The sequence below is a fragment of the Rattus rattus genome, chromosome 15, assembly GCF_011064425.1.
Source record: "Rattus rattus isolate New Zealand chromosome 15, Rrattus_CSIRO_v1, whole genome shotgun sequence".
Classification (NCBI taxonomy): domain Eukaryota; kingdom Metazoa; phylum Chordata; class Mammalia; order Rodentia; family Muridae; genus Rattus; species Rattus rattus.
In genome coordinates, this window is record NC_046168.1 from 46,205,934 (window position 1) to 46,212,270 (window position 6,337).

The following is a 6,337-nucleotide window of genomic DNA, read 5'->3' on the forward strand; positions in this document are numbered from 1 at the left end:
TGTGTGGAAGGCAGGTGATAAGGTCCTCCGGTTCCCATATTGGAGCTGGAGAGGGTGGCACGAGGCACGATGTGGTGTGGAATGACTGACTCTAGTCTAGAAGGGCTCAACACCAAAATTCAAACTTCTGGTTCCTGGATATTCAGGACAGTAAGTCTTGAATGGCAGAGAAAAGGGACCTAACAGCCCATTTAGACTAGGTAAGCATATGTGTCTAAGGAGTTAAGAGAGAGAATTAGGAAGCAAATAAACAAGAAGGAGAGGAGAGGTGCAGCATCACAGCGAGAGGAAGAGGGAGAAGAGTGTGTGTGTGTGTGTGTGTGTGTGTGTGTGTGTGTGGTGGGGGGGAGGTTGAATATGAATCACAGAAGAGAGTACCATTCCTTCATCAGCAAACCGATTTCTCTTGATGTCAGGCCTGTAAGAGGAGCTGTGAGCCTGAGAAAGAGAAGGCTGTGCCCATGGCTGCTGCTGAGCTGGTGAGTCTCCGCATACACCTACTTGTATAAGGACCCGGCAGAATGTCCTAAGGAAGTCATGTGACCCACATATGATTCTTGTGCCCACACGGGCTTGGGAATGGGCGTGGGGAGAGCAGATTAGAGCCAGCAGAAGTGAGGAAGAAGTAAAGGATGCTGCAGTAGTGAACCATGTGACAAAGAATTTCTGTGAGAAAGGATTCCTGGAAACTGGGTCACCTGCGGGGTACAGGGTGGGCTTCTGGACAAACAGTGGTGGCTTGAGAGGATAGCTGTGCACGGGAACTCTTAAGAGGAGGTGGACATTACTAGACAGACCCAAAATAACAAGCTCTTTGAAGAAATGGTGGCAGTACTTGGAATAGTTTTAGAGAATTTTCAACTACAAATTGAATACAGGAAAAAGGATTTGAGTACATATTAAACTCCTGTCAAAGTGGCCTCTTGTTTCCTATCTGTCCAGTTTTCCCAGTCAGGGAAGTGGCCACACAGCTGCTCCTAATCAGGGGGTCCTTGTGTCAGAAAGTAAGGGTACACTACAGATTAGATACACACAGACATGTCTATCATGGGAAATTCAGAGAGGAAATATACCAGGAAAAAAGGGAAGGACAGAAGAAAAGAAAGAGGGGGGAGCTAACCTGTGCCTGTCAAAATCTAAATAGTGGCTTTCCTGGTTTTCTGGACCTACAGGACTTGAAGGTATTACTTTGCCTTGGCTCCAGCCTGGGTACTAAAGGAGTGAGTATATACTTCTGCCTCCCCCGCAAGACACACACACACACACACACACAGACACACACACACAAACACACACAGACACACACACAGACACGCACACACAGAAACAGACACACACAGACACACAGACACACACACACACAAACACACACACACACACACACACAGACACACACAAACACACACACAGACACATACACACACCACACACACACACACACACACACACACACACACACACACCTAGATATTAGCAACACCCAGGGGCTCTCCCCTGATACTAAGTCAAGGCAGATGCACAGGCTACTACTCTGCTCTACGGAACCTCCCAGGCTGCAAGAGCTTCCCTTTTATTAAAGATCACACTCTTTTTCCTTTTGCACTCCTACTCCCATGCTCAGCCTTCTCCCACATCCCACTTGCTTTACAAGTTGCCTCTAATTCTTTATTATTATTATTATTATTATTATTACTATTATTATATTAATAATTTTATTTACTTATATTACAGATGTCCCCCCACCTCCCAGAATTCTTCATCCCATTCTGCCTCCCCTTTGCTCTGAGAGAATGCTCTTCCTCCCATCTCCCCCTCTCTCCTCAGATATCCCTCTTCACTGGGGCATCACGTCTCTACAGAATGAGGTACATCCGCTCCAGCTGAGGCCAGGCAAGGCAGTCCTCTGCTACATATGTGCCAGGGACCTCAGGACAAACAGCCTGTGTATGCTCATTGGTTGGTGACTTTGTCTTTGGGAGCTCACAGGGGTCTGAGTTAGTTGACACTGTCGATCTTCCTATGGGGTTGCCATCCCACTGAGCTCCTTCAATCCTTCCAATAACTCTTCCATAGCCCCACCTCCACCCGGACTTCAGTCCAACGGTTGGCTGTAAGTATCTGCACCTGTCTCAGTCAGCGGCTGGTAAAGTCTCTCAGAGGACAGCCATGCTAGGCTCCAGTCTGTAAGCTCAACATGGCTTCAGTAATAGTGTCATAGTTTGGTACCTGCAGATGGGATAGATAACAAGTTGACCTGGTCACTGGTTAGTCATTCCTTCAGTCTCTGCACCACTTTTGTCCCTGTTCTTTAAGACAGGAAGAATTCCGGGTTAGAAATTTTGAAGGTGGGTTAGTGTGATAATGGTATATGCTTGGCTTAGGAAGTGACTCTATTTGGAAGTGCCCTAGTTGGAGTAGGTATGACCTTGTTGAGGTGGGTGTGGCCTTGTTGGAGTAGGTGTGTCACTCTGGGCATGGGCTTTAAGACCCTACTCCTAGGCTGCCTGGAAGCCAGTATAATGCTAGCAGCCTTCAGATGAAGATGTAGAACTCTCAGCTTCTCCTGCACAATGCCTGCCTGGATCCTGTTATGTTCTTGCCTTGATGATAATGTACTGAAACTCTGAACCTGTAAGGCAGCCCCAATTAAATGTTGTGCTTGTAAGAGTTGCCTTGGTCATGGTGTCTGTAAAACCCTAAGACAAAAATTGGTCTAAGGGACTTGGGTATTGTTGTGATAGGCCTGACCACGCTTTTGTTTGAAAGAATGTGGATTTGGGGATTTTGAATTTGGAAAGCAGTGAATGCTTAAAGTGGTGCTTAATGGACTATCCTAGTAGGAATATAGAAGACTTCATTGCTAAGAGTAATTTGAACTGTGTAGACCTAGCTCAAGAAGTTTAAGTGGAGAATTTCAATATGTGGCCTAGAGACTGTTTCTGTGATATTTTGGTGAAGCATGTGGCTGCTTTTTGCCCTTGTCTGAAAGGTCTAGCTAAGGCTAAGATAAAGTGATTTATATTAATTGCATTAACAAAGGAAATTTCAAAAAAGCTCAGCAGAGACTGTTCTCTGGGAAAATCTCATGAAGAGCATTTTGAACAAGCATAGCAAGCTTAGAAAGGAAAAATATAAAATATGTAGTTTGAGTATTAAAGGGACACCAGGAAATCAAATAGAGCTGAATACTGTGTTCAAGAATATTAAATTGAATTAAGGGAGTGGTGACCTTAGGGCAAGTCCCACCTAGCTAAGTTTAGATCCAGACATGGTAGTATAAGCCTCAGACAGATTAGGTTCTAGATGAAGATAAGTTTAAATTTGGGCATAGTGGTACACACCTATATTGGCTGTTTCTTTATGCCATCTTGATACAAGCTGGAGTTATAGCAGAGAAAGGAGCCTCCATTTAAGAAATGCTTCCATGAGATCCAGCTGTACGACATTTTTTCAATTAATGATCAAGGGTGGGAGGGCCCATTGTGGGTGGTACCATCCACAGGCTGAAAGTCTTGGGTTCTACAAGAAAGCAAGCTGAGCAAGCCAGGGCAAGCAAGCCAGTAAGTAACATCCCTCCATAGCCTCTGTATCAGCTCTTGCTTCCTGACCTGCTTGAGTTCCAGTTCTGACTTCCTTTTGTAATAAACAGTAATGTGTAAATGTAAGCTGAATAAACCCTTTCTCCCCAACTTGCTTCTTGGTTATGATGTTTTGTACAGGAATAGAAACCCTGACTAAGACAATAACTTTAATTCCAGCATTCAAGAGATAGAGCCATGTAGATCTCTGCATTCAAGTTCAATCTACAGAGCAAGTCCAAGACAACCTAGCTTAGGCAATGAAAGAGTTGGGAAGCTGAAAGCTGGTGATAATATAATAGAAAAAAAGGGACCACGTTCCAGTCTCAACATGCAGCAGAACTAGGCAGCATCCTCAATGTAGCTCTGGCTTTAGAGTCAAGAATAGGAGAGACTATTGGAACAGTTGATTCTGGTTAGCTGGAGCTAAGAAATTAGCAGTGATTTAAAAAAAAAAAAGACCAGCATCACTGAGGTGAAATATTCTGGGAAGTGTTTTCTGAAAGCACAAAGAAGCTGTGTTTCAGAGGTAGCTAAGGTTGTACCTCATGGTACAGCTGAACTTGGTAATGTGTAAAAATCACCCAGGTGGTATTGGTTTTGAAAATATGAACAGGTCATGAAGAGCAGCTGAGGCTTGGCACTCTGAGGGGTCATTGGTGAAAGGTTAGTCTCAGTTACAGTTGACAGTCCAAGACTGAAGGTGTCATGCTAAGAGGTTGAGGCTTGGCCTCGTTAAGAGAGCTTATGAGAGGCTATTAGTGAAGCCTAGTTGAAGTGGAAGACCCCAGTATATTGGAGATCATGAAAAACAGCTGCAGCAGTGGAGTGGAGTCAAAGAGAGCCTAGAGTTCTACAGAGGGCAGAGCTGGAGATGGGACCAAGCCCTTTGGAGGAGCCAAGAAGATCGTGGGTGCATCCCAGACACTGGAACAAGAAATAGTAACATTGAAATTGCCTCAGAGTCCTCAACATGTTTGAGATGCTAGAACTATGGGATATCTGCTAATGCTGCTGACAGGGAGTGAGACAAGCACAGAAAAAGTTTGTTGCAGTCAACACAGATGAAAAAGGAGTGACATTCTGAAAACTACTTTGACATCAGACATGGAGATGCAGAGTTTGAAGTTTGCCTAGCTTGTTTCCTGTCTTGCTTTGGGGATTACAGTTATGTGATTAAATAAATATCAGAAGAGAAGTTGAACTTTGAACTTTTAACATTATTGAGGCTGCTATAGACTATGGGGAATTTTGAAGTTGGACTAAATGTTCAGATTCAGAGGTTTGCATTATGTTATTTTTATGTGTGGCCCTCATAAGCTCATGTATTTGAAAAATATAAGGGGGGGCGCCAAGGAGTACAATGTGATAGTTTTTATATGCTTGGCCCAGGGAGTAACACTATTTGGAGGTATGGCCTTGTTGGTATAAGTGTGTTTGTTGGAGTAGATATGTCACTGTGGGCATGGCCTATTCCTAGTTGCTTGGAAGCCAATATTTTGCTTGACACCTTCAGATTAAGATGTAGAACTCTGAGCTCCTCCTACACCATGCCTGCTTGGATGCTGTCCTGTTTCCACTTTGATGATAATGGACAGAACCTCTGATCCTGTAAGTCAGCCCCAATTAAATATCATCCTTATAAGAGTTGCCTTGGTCATGGTGTCTGTTCACAGTGGTAAACCTCTGACTAATACAGTTTGTGACCCCATTCCTCCACTGGGATCCCTATCTACTGGAGGTGGTCTCTCAGGTTCCCTCTCTCCACTGTTGGGTATTTCGGCTAAGGTCATCCTCATTGTGTACTGGGAGCGTTTCATGTCCCAGGTCTCCGGCACTTTCTAGAGGTTCCCTCCACACCCACACCCAGACACTGCATATCTTCATTCATTCCTTTGATCTTCTGAACTTCTCTTCTCTTTCTCATCCATCTCTGATCCTGCCCTCTTTATCCCTTGCCCTAGTGACTCCCACCCATGTCCTTCTCTCCCTCTGCCTCCTGTGATTATTTTGTTCCCACTTCTAGGTGGGATTGAACCATCCTCATTAGGGCCTTCCTTCCTTTTAAACTTTATAAGAGACAGTGAGTTGTATCATAGGTATTTTGAGGTAAAGGGCTATATCCATTTATCAGTGAAAACATACTGTGCATGTTCTTTTGGGTCTGGATTATCTCACTCAGGATATTTTCTACTTCCATCTCTTTGTCTGCAAAATTCTTTATGTCCTTATGTAAATGAACTACATTTTTTGTATCCATTCTGTTTAGGGGCATCTGGGTTGCTTTCATTTTCTGGCTTTTATGAAGGTTGTTATGAACATAGTGGAACCCGTATGTGTCCTTGTGTGGTGGGGCAACTTTTCAGTATATATCCAGGAGTGGTAAAGTTTGGTCTTCAGGTAGAACTATTTCCAGTTTTCTGAGGAAGCACCTGATTGATTTCCAGAGTGGTTATACCAGTTTGCAATCACACCAGTAATGGAGGAGTGTTCTTCCTTATCCACATCCTCAGCAGCATGTGCTGATCCTAAATCTCTCATTCTTAAGAATCCTTGATTGACCACTTGCTGAGCAATGATAACTCTCTAGGAAGACCCCATAGGTTTGTTGTTGTTTGTTTGTCTTAATTATGGGGAAAAGTTCAGCTTCTCTAAGAGAAGTCTATGAGTACATACAATCAATTTATATGATGTGGCAGTCAGTCACATTGCATCTCCAGTCAGGAAGCAGAGATAAGATTGTCAAAGCTCAGCTTGCT